Below are 19,809 nucleotides of genomic sequence, written 5' to 3' on the forward strand. Positions count from 1 at the left end.
GAGGGGCACCAAGTGTGATGGAGACTGCAATGGGCTGAGAACTCACTGGGGGAAAAGAGGGAGCAGTTAGGAAGTAAAAGGCAGGTGTTGGGGGAGAGAACTGTTTGGAGAAGGGCTTAGCTACGGCTTGAGCAAACTGAGAAATGTCATTTGGGGTCATCCCAGATTGATTTCATTTCAGAAGTTATTGAACAAGTTTATTTTTTTAGGGTTGTCTTGTTTTCCCTTGGAGATGTACACTCTGCAAACTTGAGATGTGCTGCCAAAATGCTCAAGCAAGTCTGCGCAGCAGGTCACACCATTTCTTCTTTGGCTGATTCCGGCCCGGTGCTGAGCTCCAGCAGAGCCCTGGCAGAGCCCACAGCAGCCTCAGCACCCGCAGAGCCCGGCTGCAAGGAGAGAAAGCAGAAACCACCTGTCAGCTGAAGGCTCCTGTGCCGTTGTGCCAGTCACCTGCAGTGCCCAGGCCGTGCTGGCCGTGCTCAGAGTGGTGCCCAGAGGTGCCCATTCCTGTTGGCTTTGGCACAGAGCAGGAGGGCAGGATATGTGCCCAGCCTGCAGCCAGCCAGGGCACATGTGACGATGGTCAAAGGGGTCTTTCCATGTGGGAAGAGACAAGGATTTGACTCCATATTTCAGAAGGCTTGATTTATTTTTTTATTATATATATGTCATGGTTTGACATTGGCACAAAGCCAGTGCCCCCATGAAAATACACTCTCCCTGGTTTCTGCTGCGAGATGTGACCAGAAATAAGCAAAGCAGGCCCCCACTTAGAAATAAAGAAAAGAAAACTTTATTAACGACACTACAAGTAAAAAGAAACACACAGGGAAAATGAAAACCTTCCAAAAACATTTCCTCCTCCCCCCACCAAATTTCCAATACATCCATCCCTCAGATCACCAACTCTCGGTCCATCATGACCCTTTAGATAATCAATTCTCTGTTCATCAAGAGGAGAGGAGTCCTTCTTGTGCCATAGGCTTTCCCAGGAAACACTGTCAAAACCTCGTGTTTGGTACGCTGCCAATTTATATACAGACGCGAACAGGATGGGGCTGCTTTGATCAGCGCCTAGAGCTTTTTATGTTTTTAGCATTAGTTTCATTAGATGGTTATGACAATGGAAAGATGCGTACAGCTCGCTGACCAGGCAGCAGGCCAAAGAAACTTAATGTTACAACATAACATAAATGCGTCTCAGCCAATTACACAGAGTAAAAGCATACTGACAGTAGTTCTATCTAATCATCTTAAACACTCGTAGCTTTGGTTAAAACAATAGCAGCCAATTCTCCAACACAATGGCTCGTTTATAAGAGACAACGAATAAAGCTGTATTCATAAGCATAACCTTCTAGATATATACTAAATAAACTTGTTGCAACTTAGAAGGGACATTACACAGCCCTATTGTCTTCGCTACAGCTTATATATCTTTTTCTGCTGCTTTAGCACTTCACAGTTCTTGCTGTTTCTGCGGCCTGTCCTTTTTACAACCTTCCTAAAACTCTCTGATTTTTATGGATTCCCACACACGTGTTTCCATGTCACTCGTGGCACCACCTGGAGAACATCTGCCATCATGACCTCTTCCTTCCATGTCCAGTGCTCTCACCACTGCACATAGACCAGAGCTGCTTCTAGGCTTTTCCTTTTAAGGATGCTTTGTCCCATTCCAAAAAGAGCACAATCGCTCACTTTCGGGACACCTGTCTCCCCCAAATTTCACCCCCTGGGGCTGAGGTGTCTCATCACTAAACCCTCTTGGCTTTAAGCCATTGCCTCCCCCTGGATGCAGTCTCTGTGCCACAGGAAACATGGTTCTGTCCAGGGCTATACAAGAAAAGTCCAGCTAAGGCCACTCCATCATCTCTTCTCACCTAAGATTCTTCCCCGCTCTTCTGACATCTTTCACTTGCAGGAACTTTCATCACACTTGCCCATTTCTTCCTCTGTTTCATCTCTATCTCTCTTCTAGGAAGGTTACTGTTTTGCAAAGTTTTCATTGTCCAAAATGAGGGTTAAATCTCGGGCTCTGCCCACCCAGAACTCCCACAGAGGCCGGACACCTTCTCACTGCCGCCCCACCTCTTCTTCTCCTTCTCGGCCTTGCTGCTGGCACATGTTATCAAGTTTCAAGGTAGCACAGTCACAGGCACACGCTGGCTCTCTCTTTCATGGAGGGTGGGCTGCACGATTCCTCCTGGTTTTTCTCCAGCCTTCCATCCTCAGGGCCGCGCCTACCTCACCTGGCTGCATGGCTTCCCCTCCCCTGCCCAGCAGCTTTTTTCCCCTGTAACCCAAGAGAGCTTCCCCTGGGACTTCTCTGCTTTTAACCCCCTGTGTTCTCAGAGGCGTATCCATGTCCCCAGTGGCCACACCAGGTGCCAATATTCAAATCTCAGCACCCATTGGTTTGACCACAGCATCCCAAAAAACTCACTTCCTCTTAAACCATGACCACGATGTATGACTTAAAGCTTGTAAAAACTATATTTTAGCATTGATATATGATCCTTCTGATAAGCTGTGTTCACACCCTTGGCTTACAGAAGAGAAAGTTTAGTGGGACCAGAACTTGCGTTTCACCTTCTCTTTATCTGTTCACTTTTAGGCCACCCAAGCCTCCAGATACTAAATTAGCTCAAGTTAGAGAATGCTGCCATTTGTTGTCGCTGCAGCAGGAATCTGGATGCTCCTCATTGAGCCATGTGCCTTCAGCTGGGTGCTTCCATAGACAAGCCATGATTTCTTGTCCATGGCCATGGCTGTCAGGCATTTGAAGGCATGTGTTCTTTCAACCTGCTGTAACAGAGGGAGTCACTACACCAGAGCATCCAGCTGCTAAAAGATCAAGGAAACAAGATCCAGATGGAAGGCAACAACGACTGGTTCAGTGGACTTTTCAAACACTGGGGGATGAAAGGCTGGCTTTCATCTCTAGTTAAGGCTGTTTTGTGGGCTTTGTTTATTGTCTTCATTGTGTTGGTTATTGTATCCATTTTTGCTAAATGCCTGCAAAACTCTGTGGCAGGAGCCTTCTTTATGGAGAACAAAAAGAAGGGAGGTGTGAAGGGCCAGGGGCCTACGATTGGAACTGTAATACCTCAGGGCAAAGTGACCAAGGTAAGAGACACTGGTCTGAATGCAATGGTGACACCCATGGGCATTTGCAGGCCCATGGTGATGCAGCAGCTTTTGTTGGCATCACCCAGTTCAACTGCTGTATTTTCCTAATATGTACTCCCTCTAGAATGTTCTCCCCTCTCTAGTCCCCTATTGGTCCTGGCTTACTGCAATGCTTCCCTGCTTTCTCACCCCATTTAAAACTCTGTGTCCCCAGCCCCATTTTGTCTCCCTCCCTGCACCCTCTTCATCGCAATACACAGTGTTTGGTGTTCCACACAAACATCCCTTTAGAGCCTCATTCACCAGCAGTTTAAGCAAGCGTGCTCCCAGCTCTGGGAGTGCAGGTCCCTCACAGAGGTTGGCAGTGGGCAGGCTGCAACACAAGAACTGAGTGCACCAGGGAACCTGGCCTCTAATAAAAGGCATGAATCCCACAGCCCACCCAAACCAATGCCTTGTATGTCTCTACTTTTTCCTCCTACTCTCATCTCTCTTGTCACGTTCCCCATTTTCTCTGAGAGGGTACATGGCTTCTCTCTCTCCTGTCTCCGTGTTCAGCCACATGTGTGACCCTGCAGGAACAGCCTGACCCACAGGGAAGTGGGAGAGGACTCTTTGTCAAGAACTGTAGTGACAGGACAAGGAGGAATGGGATCAAACTGCAAGAGTTGGAAGAGATTTGATGATGGGAAGAAGTTCTTTACTCTCAGAATGCTTGTTGCTGACAGAGGGACCAGTGCAGAGAGGCTGTGGATGCCCCATCCGCAGGAACATCCAAGGCCAGAGGGACAGGGGCCACAGCAACCAGGTGTGCTGGGAGGTTGCTCAGCTTGGAACCCGATGATCTTTAGGGTCCCTTCCAAGCCAAACCATTAAAGGATTTGATCATTCTGCCATCTCCATCTCCCACTGAAGAGCGGCCCTGAATTTTCTGTGACATCACAACTCCCAGAGGGTTCCAGGTGGAACATCCAGGACCTGGAAATGAGCAGAGCAGGCACTTAACTGGCTGCCAAGGGTCAGTTTCCACTCGATCTGCGTTCTGCCCCTCAGCGCTGAGGTGTTGCTGCTGCCTGGGCTTTTCCTGCTGCCTGCTCTGGAGCACCAATCCCAGCAGGATGTGCACTGCTGTGCCAATGGAGGTACAGTGCCATCCCAGGCAGGGGGGACACCTGGCTTGGGCAGGCTGCAGCCATGTGGAATGGATGGTGTGGGACAGGAAGCCCACTGGGAAATTGCGCTGCCCCTTGCAGACTGCAGGAGACACTGAGGAGGAGATGGAAGTGGACGTGGTGCTAGAGAGGGAAGAGATGATGGAGGTAGATGAGGAAGACCCTGTTGAGGAGATGGAAGTAGAGGAGGGGGACAACATCGAAGACATGGAGGTTGATGAGGCGGATAACATCCAGGACATGGAAGTGGACGAGAAGGATGAGGAGGAGCCCATGGTCCTTGGATGAAGATGGAGCCCCACAGGTAAGACAGGCAGATGCTTCCCACGCCCTGCCCACAGACACACTGGGTCCCCTGACGCCAGGCTGGGGCTGGGCTGGATGGCCCCGCTCAGGGACACGGTGCCCACAGGGGGCCTGGATTGTGGTGGCAGAAGCACCAGCCCCGGCCTGCCCTGCACTTGTCTGGGGCCACGCCAGCCCTGCCAGCCCCGGCCCAGCCCCTGGGGCCCAGCTCCCAGCCCTGCTGGGCCCAGTGCTGGCAGCTGAGTCCAGCTCTGCTGCTTCCTTTCTTCCAGGACTGATGCAGACGATGGCACAGATCCGATGCCTTTGTAAATACGTTTCAAAGTTTGGAAGTTGCTTGTATTGCTTGTAAATACGTTCAGTACGTTAGAAGTTTTCTGTAAATATGTTTTGAAGATTCGTAGTCCATCAGATCCCATGTAAATATGTTCTGTACATTGTTGTTGTTGTTATAAGGATTGTTATAATGAAACATGTTCTGTAAATCCGAGCTTTTGCCTATCTTCAGCAAATAAATACTGTTTCTTTTTAAAACATCTCTACTTTTTGCCATTCTTTTGGGTGCAGGCAGCGTTTGCACACTTGTGGGTTCCTCTTGATCCGGGTTCGCAGGGCTGGAGGTCCCTGGGGTTGCTGGCACAGCCACCCCGGGGCTGGGGGTCCCTGTGCACAGGGGCTCCCACTGACACCACTCCTGGCACTGGGCACTGCTGCTCTTCCTGGCCTGGGGCACAGCGCTGTCCCCAAGAGCTCAGCTCTCACCAGCTCTCACACAAGGGGCTCTCACAGCACTGGCCCCTGCAGCCATGCCACCTAAGCAGGCAGCAAACCTTCAGCCACCCTTCCTGCTGCAGCCACAGGCACTCCTGGGCCCAGAGACGCCAGCAGGCCACAGCAATGCAAAATCCACCTGCACGCTCTGAAGGCCCCCACAGGCTTGACAACTGGGCCACCTGCATCTGGGCTGCTGCAGGGGCTGATCTTTAAGGCTCTCAGCCTCCAAAGGCTTCCGCCTCTGCTTCCCAGCCTGCTCTGCACTGCCCTGAGCCTGCCTTGTTCAAGAGACAAAAGCCAAGCCAGGGCATCCTCGCCATGCCTGCATTCCTGCTGCTGGCAGCGGTCACTGGCCCTGGGCCCCACTCGGGTGACAGCTGCCAGGACAGGCCTCTGCTTTCAGCACAACTGAGCTCCTCACCCAGCAATGAAGTCTCAGGAAGTAGTAGTTTTGTGGAGGTCCAGGGGCCTACCACTGGAACCGCAATACCTAAGGGCAAAGATAATGAATTAAAGTGAGACACTCCTCTAAATGCAATGATCTTGCCCAAAGGCTTTTGCAGGCCTTTGGGATTCAACAGGGTTTCTTGGTATCACGAACTTCTTTTTTTCCTTATATGTACTCCCCCAAGATGTTCTCACCTGTCTTTTCCCCTGTTGGTCCTGGGTTGCTGCATATAAGACCCTTTTATCCCCCATATAAACCCTGTGTTCCCAGCGCCATTTTGTCACTGTCGACTGAGAAACTCCTGTATTGACTAAAAATATAACTTCTTGGCTCTGAGGACCTACTTTTAGTTTTATTATCAAGGCCTCTTCTGGTTGTATTTCGGTCCTCTTCATTAAACAAAAAACTCTTGCCCTCTCTGATTCTCCTGAGAAGTTTTCTCATCTTGCCGTTTCTTTCTGCAATTTTTTTGCAGGTGCCCCTTTTTATGACAATAAAAACAGGTAGGTCCCGCATCCTTTAAAGTAGGACAAGAAATTTTTAAGTATCTTTTCTTGTGGCGGGAAAAATGCACAGGTCTTGTGTTCCTAAAATTAGATCCTGACATTCGCCGTTTGTTTTTCCCTGCAGATTTTTCTGTATTCAAAGCTGCCTGCATTCTTGAACTGCCACAACCAAAATTCTGGCATCTGTTTTCTGCTTTTTCTCATTGCTCTTTACAAATGCCCTTTGTGCTTCTCTCAGTAATACTTGAAGTCCCCTGTCCTGCCAATCTTCTAATTTTTCCAGCTTCTTCCTGATGTCACAACAAGATCTGATCACAAACTGAATTTTTACCAGAACCTGCTCTACTGCAGTATCAGTATCTATACCTGAATAGAATTGCAAGTCTCTTTTTAATCTTTTTAACCATTCTGCCGGCGACTCATATTTTTTTTTTTTTCTGATGCTCACTCAAAATTTTTCCTATATTATGTCCCTTAGGCACTGTCCTCTGAATTTCTTGATTTTCTCCCCTTCTGGATTCCCGTTCATCCCAAAACTGTATTATCATCCCCAGTGAGCTGTCCTGAGGAATGCTCCCCCCTCTGAGAACCCCCCTCATGGTTCTCAGATACCTCAAACCTCTGCAAATTTTCCTACAATCCGCAGCCCCTGGGTCAAGGAACTTACTTTTTCCCTGACCCATTTCTGGCAGCAGCAAACTAAGAAATCCCCGGTACCAGGAGAGCCTTAGTTTCCCACACTCACCTCGTGGCTTAACTTCCTCACTTACTACTCTGTCACACTGCCTTTTCAATCTACCTGTTCCACTCCTATCTCTCCCTCTGCAATCTAACTGTTCCACACTCCCTCTTTCTCAGTCTATTAGCCCCGTCCTCTCACCATCTAATCACATACTAAATTGCCTGCTACCAACCCCTCCAAGGAAATTGAACCTATTCATTCACTCTCTTTCTCAGTCTCCCTAATGAGTCAATCCCTCCTGCTCAAGGACCCTCCCACAGGTGCCTGGACCAGGGAACCCCTCCTTCCCCCTGGGTCAAACCCTCCCAGGGTCCCTACTCAGTCACTTTTCACTTCCCTCCTTTCCCGGCTGGCGTCCTCTCGGAGGGCACGAAAACGCGGTACTGGGAGGTCCCGCTCACTTCGGGGGTCTGGCACTGCCCTGCCCCCATCTCAGACACTCCACACACACTCACACATGCATACAGCTGCCCCCCCGACCCAAAACCCCGTGATACTCACAGCCTCCTTTTCTCACGAGGGTCTTCGTTCACAAAGCAGTTTTCTATGGATACTCTCTCTCCTATAAGCCGGCACTCTGATGGGAGCCTCTCTTGCGTGCTCTTAAAAACTAATTTGCTTATGCGTTATTGTAATAAAACCTCTCTTTTCCCAAGGGAGAGTGGTCTAGCCTTGGGACCACTTAAAATTCTGGTGGGGAGCTCCTTCCCAGAAACTATCGACCTCCCTGGAGTTGAGAGAGTCACGGATGTCGGCACCAAAATTGTTATGTTTGCCCAATTATCCCATCATAAAAAAAGCCAAACAATATTAAAAGTAGTAACAATTTTAATTGAATAGTTAAAATAAAAAAAAAATTGGATACAATATAATTTGATTAAAAAGAGGGATAATTTGGTTCTAATAATAGTGCATAAGCAGAAGATAACCACGGGGTACAGAGGGCAGAGTTCTGGGACCCTTGCAACATCACGTACGAGCTTGCCAAGTGAAAATCACCCCTTATATGCCATGTGTCAATACCATCTCCTCCCATTTTTGGTTCGTCATATCTCTATCTCCGTCTTCATTACCACCTTTACCACACATGCGCCACCACTCGGTTTGGTGGTCGCACAAGTCTTTGGGGGTCGTCACTGATGAAGGCCCTGTAGTCTTCTTCATTGTCCTTCAATTCACCTTTGGGTTACACATGCGCACCAAGCCAGTACAATGTAAACCAAGACTAACGTATCACTGCATCTACATATCAAGGCAATAAATCCCTTATAGTTAGCACTTTCTGTGACCCAACCAGGTTTTTACTCATTTTTAGCAACTGTATCTTCAGCTTCTTTCCTGTGGTCGTTGACAACATCTGCTGGGAAGGGGGGGGGGGGGGGTGGAGCCCCTCCTCTCCCTCTCTTCTTTGGCATTACAACTTTTATCTATTTTATTATTCTCAAATATCAATTACTGTATCAATATTGATTGCTGTTTCAAATTTTATCAGCACGAATCATACCTATTCATCATATATGTAAATTGCAGTTTAATGAACTTGACTTGAATTCAGTTTTGACTTCTGAAGAATTAAAAATCCGAATGACAATGACACAGCCTCACCTTCCCTTAGTGATATGTGAAAGGCCAGAACAAGAAGAGAGAATCTGGTGCCTGCTTAAATCAACATGTACTGAGAAATTATTGGTATTATTGAAAGAACAGTTTAAATTACAGGAGGGTCTCTTGCCTTGGTGAGCCCTCATCCGTCTGTGATACACCTCACCTCAATGTAAACTTCAGGTGGTTTGGGGTTTTCTTTTTCTTTCTCCAAAACACAAAGAGATCAAAATTCTTGGTAAAAACAGGACTTCTACTTTCAGTCAAATCTAAAGAGAAGCTCTGCAGGGCTTCTTCCTAGATACGGATAAAATACCCTGGTGATCTTATCACACCCTGTTCTCAAACTTTTGGGACCAGCTTCTACTCTGGAACACCATGACTTCCTTGTAATCTGAAAGAGGGAACAAATCAAACCTCAAGAGTTGGTCCTACCTTTAAAACCAGTGTTCCTCCCACCAGAAACTTCTTTTCCTGTTGTGATAGATGAGTCATGGGATGATTGACTCTCACAATTAATAGAAAAATATCATGTATATAAGTTAAAAAAAGTTTTATAGATTTATAGTTATGCTGCACCCCATCCTGTGGTTATCAAGGGACAGCTGGGGTTGGGACATCTGGGAGGGCTGGCGTGTCACTATGGCCACACTTGACCCCCAATCAGGATTTGAGGAAGAGATCACCACCACTGGACAGCGAAGAAGGGGTTGATGGACAAAACTTTGGGAGGGGTAAAGGGTTAAAAAGGGAAAGTCTCCATTGTGAGGGGGCTGAGCACATGGCGAGGAAAATCTTTTGCTCCTGGTGCTGTAACCTTTTTTCTTTATTCAGTCTTCTGTTGTATTTTTGATAAGGTTTAATAAACCTTCCTAAACTATGACGAGTAGCTATTTCTCACACTATGGTCTGCAACCCTCACTTTATTACAATAAAATGCTTCTTTTTATTAGGTTTATATCAATTCCATATGAGCTTTTATGAGCTTTTATGCCTTTTTATCTATATATGTTTAATACCACTATCTGCTTATTGCAACATTCCAGGAATCGCTTTTGACTCTTCTCTCCATATTCCTGCAGAAGGTCAGGTCACTGTGGGTTTTACACCAATAAAAATCCAGGCTGTTCAGATTCTAGGTGTGATGAGCAGGCACAATTTCCCTGCTGACACAGGGACTGAAGACAAACCCCTCTGTTGTCACTGAAAACAAAAGAAAGGAGGAAGTTTCTGCCCATTGGAAAGTCCCTGTTTGCCCTGAAGGACTCTGCCTCTTCTTTCTCAGCAGCAGCTCAGCAGCTGGACGCCAAGAAGGACAAGAGAGGGAGAGGTGGTTGATTTGTGTGACAATCTAACAGCCCTTGCAAACAAGAGCTGAGTTTGTCAGTAACATCTCTGCAGAGGCAAGTCCTTGCTGAGGCTGCAGAGCTGTGTCACTTGTGTTTAGTTTGCATTGAGGTAATGGCACGGTGGGTTTTCATGCTGCAGGTGTGGCCCCTGTGACAGCAGCCTGTTCATCCTTCAGGGGGTTTGCACCCACAGGGACAGTGCTGCTCCTGCCAGCACACCACAGTTTGTCCTCATGCCAAAAAGTCCGGGCAGAACTCCTTAAAGGAACATTTTCCTTTTGCTCTCAAACCAAAGATTTAGATGTAATGGTATAATAGAAACAAATCTTTTCCCCTGTTGTCTGTTGGGACAGGAGGAAAATCCTATCACATCCAGATAGCAAGGCACTGATTTCACGTCCACTCTGGAAATGACTTGCAGGAGCAAGTAAAGTAAATTCTCTGCTAGAACAGTGAAGTCCTGCCACTCTAAATCAGTGTGGTGCCTGAAGGGTTTTGTAGCAGGGTTTCACCTAAGTTGATGCTCAAGACGTTTATGAGGTCCAACACAGACCTAAGGTTTGCACAGCAGAGTTTAGGCTGACAGCTAAGGGAGCGTAAATTAAATGGTCTTTCCAACTCAGAAGGCTGATGAGAATTGTTGGTATTTGTGCTGTCCTTCCTTGTTTAAAGGATAGCAACATATTTGATGAGATTTTGGAATTGCAGCTAAAAGTCATGGCCAGATTAAGTCACCTAAGTGGTTGTTGTGCATTTCTAATTGTGGAGGTCATTATCAATGTAGCTGCTTCTAGTAATACAAAAAGCTCTTTCAAGACACTTCTTAAGAGAAACGTCTTTTTCCTTTTCACTCTTAACTGCAAAGCCCCTCCAGGATGAACAGCAAACAGGTTATCTAAATTGTCCTTTCACAATAACAGAAAACTTCCCCTTTAATCAGCCTGAATTGCATGATTCTCATCTGTATGAAGGAATTTCATTTAGTCTCTGCTGTAAAGAAGTGATTTCTATGCAACAGGGCTGATAAAGGGCAGACCCAAATTAACAAGAGGGGTATTTGTTAGTGCTGCCATTACTCATCTTTAAACAACCCACAGCACCCAGCCCAAAGCTAATATGGCTCCGTGTTAAACATTTCTGAGGGATTACACATCCTTGTGTGAAGATGGAATTAGGATTTAAAGCCAGTATTTCTGCATATAAAAGCATTGTGCAAGAACATTGCATCTTCAAAATGGAAACCAAATATCACCTGTACAGGGTAAATGCTGCAATAACATGAATACACTTCTCCCATCAGGTTCACAGGCAGCTTAACCAATTCAGTGCTTGCAGATAATCTGTTCTGGCATCTTTTGGGGCCCTGAACCAGGAAAGTCACACTGAAATACTGTGAGACCATGAAAATGTCTCCAGATCCAAACTAGTCTCCAGGTGACACAAGTGACTGCAGCAACCTCCAATAATGCAGTGGAGGCCAGGTTTGCTCTGTTCTCTTTGTCATTGTGGGTTTGTAATTCAGACTCACAGAAGGGCTTGAGTTGGAAGGGGCCTTAAGGACCATCTAGATCCAACCCCTCTGCCATGGGCAGGGACACCTTCCACTAGACCAGGTGGCTCAGAGCCCCTGAAAGCTTTGGCAAATACCCAAGGACACCTTTTCCTCTGTTTTGCAAGGTCAGATTTCCATGCTCACTTTCACAGATGGCTCCAGTCTGACACAGAGCATTGCTGGTTGGTCACTCTTATCTCCACAGCCCAGCAGAGTTCCTGTTTTGGATGGCTCTCACTGCTCCCAAGGCCCCAGGGACCAGCCACTGCCTCTCCTCCTTCTGCTTTCCCTTCCAGGATCAGAGATTTCCTGCTGCTTCCTCCACGTCTGAGACAGCTGGAGGAGATGAGGGGCTGAGGATGTGGCTTATGACAGAGAGTTGATAACACTCAGCTGAGTATTTTATTCTCCTGCCACTAAGCTGTCAGGCTGCTGCTGAAATTCCTCCTGCTTGGAAAGGGCTGGTGTGAGCAGCAGGAATTGTTGCTGGCTGGAACTATTCCAAGAGCTGGACAAAAGAAGCATTTTGTGGAAGGCCACCAGCTGCCCTTGGTCAGCAGCACAAGGTGTGAGGTCCCCTTTGAAGGCCATCCCTGCTCAAGGACAGCCTGGCCTTCTCCAGTGCCCAGAGCACCTTCCAGGCTTTTGGGCTGGCCTCGTCCCTCACCCCGGAGAAGCAGGTTGCTGTTGGAACTCTCATATCCACAGTTTCTGGCTGGATTGCCGTGTCTTACCACAGACAGCCCTGGAGACACCAGCACAGGCTCCATCTGCAATACAAGGGGACTTTGTTCCAGCTTTTCCCTTGGACCAGCGTGCAGCAAGCCCATCTGGGCCTCATTCCGGTCTGTGTGGGCTGGTAGTCAGCTTCTGCTGGGAATTTAAAGCTTTTACCCTACTTTCCACAGCAAATAGTGGAGCAAACCCAGCCGCACCAACCCCCGAATTTCACTCTAAAAACCACAATTTTCATTTTCCTCTATTCAAGCCTTGAAGAAAACAAACTTTTCTTGAGTGAGCTGGAGGTACAGTGTTCTCCAAGATCATTCTTGAGTAGGATAATATTGCAGGGGAAGACTGGCAAACCCAGAGTTTACTGGTGCTTAGGAAGCTTTGCAAAACCTTCCCACGTGCGGTGCTCTTGCACCTCCTGAGCTCCTGGAGCCCTCACTCAGCTCAGGCACAGTTTGGACAGAAGGGGATGGTTCCGTCTGTCACATGTGGGGACAGGAGGAGGGAAGACTTTGCAAACACTGCCACGAGGGCAGGGCTGTTTTCATTGATGGTGCCAAGGTAGTACATCATCTTTGATTAAATGTGAGGTGCTGAAGGGCAAAAATTCTCAGTGATGAGGAGAGTGTGTCTCCACTCACACAGCAAGGTAAGTGAAGGGGAAAGAGCAATCTGTATTTTATGGGAGGTGTTCAGTTTTTAACAAAACATTTTTGCAGAAGACGTGCCTAGGCAGGGGTGATTCAGAGCATTTTATCAGCCTCACAGAGTATCCCCACATCTCCTTTGCCACATTTTCTCTCTTTTTTTCATTGTGAATGATTTCTCCTGCCAGGGTTGCTCCTGCTTGGAGTTCTACTCTCAGTGGAGCCCCGGAGTTTTCTCAGCTGCCTCTGCAGCGAGTTCTGAGCCAACGCGGGGCTCTGCTGCCAGCCCAAATCTGCGCCTCCCCTGCCCAGCCTGAGTGCAGGTGGGGCATGTGCTGGGCATGGCCGGAGATTGGCATGGCCAAAATCCTCCAGCATTTACACCTGCTCATGGCTTTGGGTAGCACAAATGTCAGAACACCCATCATAGCTGACAAATGGCATTTCTTGCAGATTGCTACAGCCACGCTGCTGATCCACAAATACACGAGAATCAATTTCAGTTGAAAAATGTCATTTATTACAAAGTGCTACACCCACGCTGACAATACAGAACTATACAAATCTCAATTTAGGTTAAAAACAGGAATTTTTATTAGATTTATTACAACCTGTGTATGGAATAATATACAAATACCAACCTCAGTTAATTTCTGGCCAACCTCTACAAAAATTCATTATACACAAAGATCAATTAGGCGTTTAACACTTAATTTATTACATATTACTACAAGGATTAAGCCCATCCAGGAATACAAAAATATGTCCATAGATATGTAAATAGAATTACATCCATAAACAGATAAATATACCTATACAAATAGACTTATATACCTATAAAAATACCAATATTCCTATTTTAAAAGCCATATAACAAAAATCATATCAAAAGAGACACCTACACCACTGTACCCATAAGAAATAGAAATTAACACAGATATAACAATATCCATGTATACATAGATAAACTGATACACATATATGTAATTTCAAACATATATGTATATATACAAATAGCATACATTCATAACAAAATAAATATACATAAATACAAGAATATACACATGGAAATAAATCCATACAAATAGCAACTCACATACAGAAATACAGATGTAATAATCCCTGTCTATGTTCAAGTCCATCTATCTGTAAACAGCACTCCAAGCAGAGGGATCCCAGCTGCCCCATCTTCAAAGCCTCTCACTTGGTCTCCTCCTCCCGTGCAGAGCAGCTCCCCTGGACAGGGACAGCAGATGGGACATCTGGCAAGCAATGGGAACACGGAGTGAGTGTGGGGACGTTTCCCTTGGCAGTAGCTGCACTTTCATCAGGGAAGAGGAAATGTCAGAGCCTCCCCAGGGGGTCAGAAAGAGAAAGCAGCCGGGCGGGCCGGGCTGTGGTGAGCGCAGCCGCGGCGGGACTGTCCCGCAGCCCCGGCAGCCCGGCAGAGCCAGCACAGCTCCCGGGCCCTGCGGCACAGCTGCCTTGCCCAAGGACAGCCCCTGAGCCAGCCGGGGCAGCTGCGCTGAGCAGCCCCAGCACGGGCAGGGCCCGCTCCTGCCCCGCCGGGCAGCGCCCACGGCCACAGCCCATGGCAGCCTCAGCCCCACCTGCCTCCCTGGGCCTGTGGCCTCAGTCGGGCTCTCTCCAGGCTGGCAGCAGCAGGTCCCCGTTCACTTCTCTCGCTGCTGGCCTTCAGCTCCTCCCTGCTGGCTCCTCTCAGTCTCCAGCTGTCCTCACGGTCTTCATGGCTGCTGTGGCAAAAGTGGAGGCTCTGGAATTGCTTCCAAGGCCTGGCAGAGCTGCAGTCCTGGAGCCCTCTGTGCTCCTTGCTGGCCCCCTCCATCCCCTCATCCCCACCATGCTCTCGGTGAAGCCCCAGCCCCCTTCAGTTTCTTCAGCCCCTCACAGTCATCTCACGCCCCTCAGTCCCTTCTGAGCCATCCCGTCCCATGAGACCTGCCACCCTGTGCCACTTCCCTGTCACCTCAGTGCCACCATGGCGCTCGGCTGCCCCACAGTCCTCAGCCCCAGCAGCAGCTCAGGGTCACCGTCCCTTCAGCGCCACGGCCCCCTCAGCCCCCTCAGTCTCACCGTCCTTCAGCAGCTCCTCAGGGACAGTGCCTGGGGCCAGCGGCAGCTCCCACCGCTCCAGGGACAGCCGGGGCTGGAAGTGCTGCTCCGCCCGGCCCGGCCGCCAGCTCGGACCCAGCCACAGGGACAGGGGACACAGCGGGCACCGGGGGAAAAGCAAGAGGTGAAAAAGGCAGCTGAGGGGGGAAAGAGGTACAAAGGCAGCCTAGGCCTACACAAACAGCAATCCTTCCATCAATCTCTCCATCTAAACATTCCTCTTACTATATAACTATACACATTCATAAATGTAACTTCATATATATATATAAAAATTTTACTCTACACATAGAAAAATCTAACTCTGAAAATCTACAAATGTAAATATATTATAAAATATAATTATATCATATCTATACCTATATACATATCCACATTTAACTATACAGATCTATCAATATATGTCTATATAAATAGAACACTATCATCTATAAATGGAACTATAACCACTAATAAATAACCATAGAAATCTATAAACATATCTACAAGCAGAGGAGTTCTACCTGCCTGATGGTCACATGCTCTCCCCTGTCTCTTCCAGCCCTCCTGGAGATGTTGGTCAGATGGCATCTGGGAAGCAAAGGGAACGCTCAGTCAATATTGGGCCTTCTGCACCTTTCCCTTGGGCAGCAATTGTCCTTCTACCAGGGGCTCTCAAAGATGGCCTGAAAGGCAGACTCTCACTTGGCAATTTGGAGCAATGTGCCCTTAAAAGAACAGGCACCATTCCAAGGGTTCAAAAGTGTGCTTCAAAGCATTGAATTATCTCGATAAAGTCCCAGCCCCCGCAGTGCAAAGGGCACCCAGGAGAGCTTGAAACACAGACAGTCCCAGCTGCCACAAGGAAGCCCAGCCTTGTTCTTTCTCTGAGCTGACAGAGACACCTCAGTCCTCACTGAAATGGCTGAAGCTGAAGGTGCTGGGAGCGTAGTCATGAACCAGCTCCATTACCTGCCATCTACAAACTGCCCTCTGCAGTGAGCAGCAGCTGCTCCAACTTGATCATCAGCTCTGGCAGGAAGGGCTGGGAGGGACAGAGCTCCCTACGAGGTCTGCAGGCTGCACCAGCTTGGCTAAGGGATGGATGCAAAGTGCTCCCTCTCTCCTCTTAGGCCTCCCTAATCAGGGGTCATTCAAGCTTTTCCTTCTGATACTGGAGTTACCGTGATTTTTCAATTGGTTGGCCTCTGATGTTGTGCTCCTTGTTTTTCGTGTGGGTCAGGACCAATACCAGCACACTGGTACTACATTTAGTCAGTGATTTGGACTTCTACCCTGAATTTTTGCTCTTTTTTTCCTCTGCTCCTTCAAGTGTTGCTCAGCCTGGCCTCCCCTGGCACCTTGCATTAAATTTATCCACCAACTTCAGCACAAAATTGGGACACACGGCTTGGTGACACAACTCGCACAAGGTCAGGTTTATTCCCTGCTCTCTGCCCCAGCAGAGGACTCTGTGTCAGAGCCTCTGGAGAAGTGTGGAGGGCAGGGCTCAGGGAGGTTGTGCCAGTGCAGGATTTGAACTAAAGGCACCAGGAAGCACCAACCCTGCTCAGGGCAGCCATCTCACAGCTCTCTAAACCAGTGGGGGCTCTGTCCTTACCAGGCTCCTCGGGCTCCTGGGAACTGTTCCTGCAGCTCTCAGTGCCAGATGAAGCTTCCTCTGCTGCAGCTCTGTTCACAGGCTCCCCTCCTGAAGAATCAGGGGCAACACCAACATTGCCCTGAGCAGAAAAACAGAAAGAAAGGAACCCAAAGATCACTCACTATTTTGCTGGAATCATATGAGGGATACAATAACTGTCCTTCTCCACTCCCAAAGGACATGGAGCACAGAGGAGGGAACACTGCCCACACGGTTCACATGACAAGCCTTTTAAACTCAGGATTCAGGGGGCCAAGGTGAAACTGAAGCTCTTACAAAATGACCTTTGAGACAAAACAAGAACACAGAAAACCAGAAGACACCGAGTGAGGAGACATGCCCCCACGCTCTGACCCTGCCTTATCCCAGAGCTGTGAGAAATCAGCCAGCACAAAGCCAGGGGCTCTCCTTGCTGCCAGCACGGCTGCCAGCCCTGCCCAGGGCTGTGTGCTGCAAACCCACAGGCAAAGCACTCATTTCTGCGTGGCAGTCTCAGCACCCCTAGCCAAGCGCTCACACAGCCCATCACAAGGTGCTGCTTCTCCGAGCCCTGTGCTGCTGCCCCGCGTGTGTCATCCAGGCAAACACTGATGCACCCAGGCTATTTCCAGGATCACATTTGTGATCAGTGGCAAAAATCGGTAAATCATTAGGGTAGGAAAAAAAACCAACCCAAAAGACAGGAAAAGCCAGAAAACCAAGTAGTGTTTCTATTCTACTGAGAAAGCAAATGTCCACAATTAAGCAAATTACCTCTGGACACAAAGATATTCTCCCCATGACCAGTTTCAGAATATTCATCTCTTCTGCCATAGCCCATCCATCAGAACCCTAAAGATTCTAAAGATGGTTCCAAGCCTGCAATGTTTCCTTTTATTATGGAATAAAATGCTTCTCTAAGCTGCTATGTGTGACTTTACAGAAGACAAAAGTCATGCCACTTGAAAATAAGGTATTGGTAAATCAAAAAAATCCCACTCCCCCCTTGAGTCATAATCACAAATGTACTGCAGGCAATTGGTCAGCACATCAACAAAAAGAGAGACATTCTTTGGCCAACATGTGTAAGAATCTGCAAAGGACAGAGAGCTGCAGCTGCAGCCCAGCCCCAGCCACGGCTCTGGGAGCGCCCACACGCTCGGCAGGGCTCACACAGCAGCAGCAGCTGCAGCCCAGCCCTTGCTTTGCCTTGGCCTTCCCACCCAAAAGAGGCACAGTCCACATCTGCTGCAGCTGGGGCAGAGGCACCTCTGGCATGCCCCTCCCTGCAGGGGACATTTGGCCTTCAGTGCCACTTCTCCAAACACTCTTCTCCTCTTTCCCAGCAAGTAAAACCTCTTCTTCATTTCTTCTTCATCTCCTCTTTTAGAAATCTTTATTTACCAAGAATAATTCAATAACTAAATAATAATGAAATAAGTTCAATTCAAGAAGCCTTTGCTTCTCAACCGTGTAACAAGGTTCAAAAGCTCTCAGTCCAGCCCCTTTTATCCCCATCCAATGGAATTACCTGTGCAGAGGGAGATCTTTCAGACAGGGACCTCCTGATCTCCCGAATCATTTTTTCTACGGCAAGGCCCAGATCTGCTGGTGGCCATTCCTCCTCCCCAGGTGCGTTCTGTGCTGAGCTGGAGGCCGTCCATGCTGCACAAGCTGCACTGCCGGGTGGAGCGCTGGGCCCTGAAGTGTCCAGGGTGGCTGCAAGAATCCAAACACATTGGTCAGGCTCCACAACGTGGCTGTGGGACACAGAGCTCTAGTGCTGCTGTGGATCAAACATCACGGGAAGCACACAGCAAAACCAGGCAGAGAATCTTTTGGCCTCCGAGTGCCCCTTCCTAGCAGGCTTGAAAACTTCTGGCCGAGAATGACAGAGCCTTGTGGCAAAATACTTCAAACGGTCACTTTTCAGGACCTTTTGGAAAAACAAGGCTACAACTCTTTTCCTACCTCGTGCGTCGTCAGCTGGGGGCTGCTGCTCTCTGTGGAGCTGCTGGAAGCTGCAGGGCTGGATGGCGAGCACCTCCCGCTCGGCCGGAGGCAGCTGCTCCCCGCAGAGCTCCTGGAAGCGGCTGCGGGGCCCCTCCCGCCCGAGCGGCTGCGGCTCCCCGTGGAGCCCGAGCAAGTGGCAGGGCGGGATGCCGAGCACCTCCCGCTCGGCCGGCGGCGGCCGCTCCCCGTAGAGCTCCTGGAAGTGGCTCGGCCCCTCCCGCCGGGCCGGCAGCGGCCGCTCCCTGTGCAGCAGGTGGAAGCCGCAGGGCGGGCGCCGGGTGAGCAGCGGCCACTCCCCAGGGTGCTGCTGGAGGCGGCCGGGCCGGGGGCTGCGCAGCTCCCGCCCGTCCGGCAGCGCCCGCTCCCTGTGCAGCAGGAGGAAGCCGCTGGGCGGGCGCCCGGCCGGCAGCGGCGGCCGCTCCCTGGGCAGGGGCGTGAAGCGACCGCGCCCGTGCCGCCCGTCCGGCAGCGGCCGCGCCCCGGGGAGCTGCTGGGAGCAGCGGGGCGGGCGCCTGCGGCCATCCCGGCCCGCCGCCGGCCGCTGCCTGTTGGCCGCGCTCCGGCGCTTGATGCGGAGCAGGAGGTCGGGGCGGTCGCGGCGAAAGCAGGGGTTGCTGTAGTGGAGCCAGGCCCCGGCATCGCCCGGCGCGGCCGAGCCGAGCCAGCCTGGCACCTTGCGGAAGCCGTAGCGGTAGAGCTGCCGCACGAAGCTGCGGAACTGCGTGGCCCTGAAGGTGAGAGGCACCGGGGCCGGCCCATGGCCACGGCCCCTGTGGGCGCGGCCCGAGCTGAGCAGCTCCCGCTCCAAGAGGGAGCGGTTGATGAGCAGCCCCTGGGCGCGGCTGTCCCAGCGCACGGAGCGGACGCGGGGGCTGTTCACCAGGCGCCAGAGCTTGGCGGGGAAGTTGCGGGCGCTGAGCCCGGCGGGCAGCGGCAGCTCCGCCATGGCGTCCATCGCCGACTGTGGCCACAACGCCCGCAGCGCAACGGCCGCGGCTGCGCCGGCGGCGCGCGGCCTGAGGGGGGCGCTGCGCTCGGGCCCGCGGGGCTGCGGGCACAGCGCGGGCGGGGCGGCTC

General features: G+C 49.9%; 1 pseudogene; it reads right to left on the reverse strand.

The window, feature by feature from the left end:
* Positions 1–2,027: 2,027 nt before the first annotated feature.
* Positions 2,028–19,809, reverse strand: part of LOC134434588 (cytochrome b-like) — a 52,713-nt pseudogene continuing 34,931 nt past the window's right edge.

This window comes from Melospiza melodia, unplaced genomic scaffold, assembly GCF_035770615.1.
Source record: "Melospiza melodia melodia isolate bMelMel2 unplaced genomic scaffold, bMelMel2.pri scaffold_44, whole genome shotgun sequence".
NCBI classification, from domain to species: Eukaryota; Metazoa; Chordata; class Aves; order Passeriformes; family Passerellidae; genus Melospiza; species Melospiza melodia.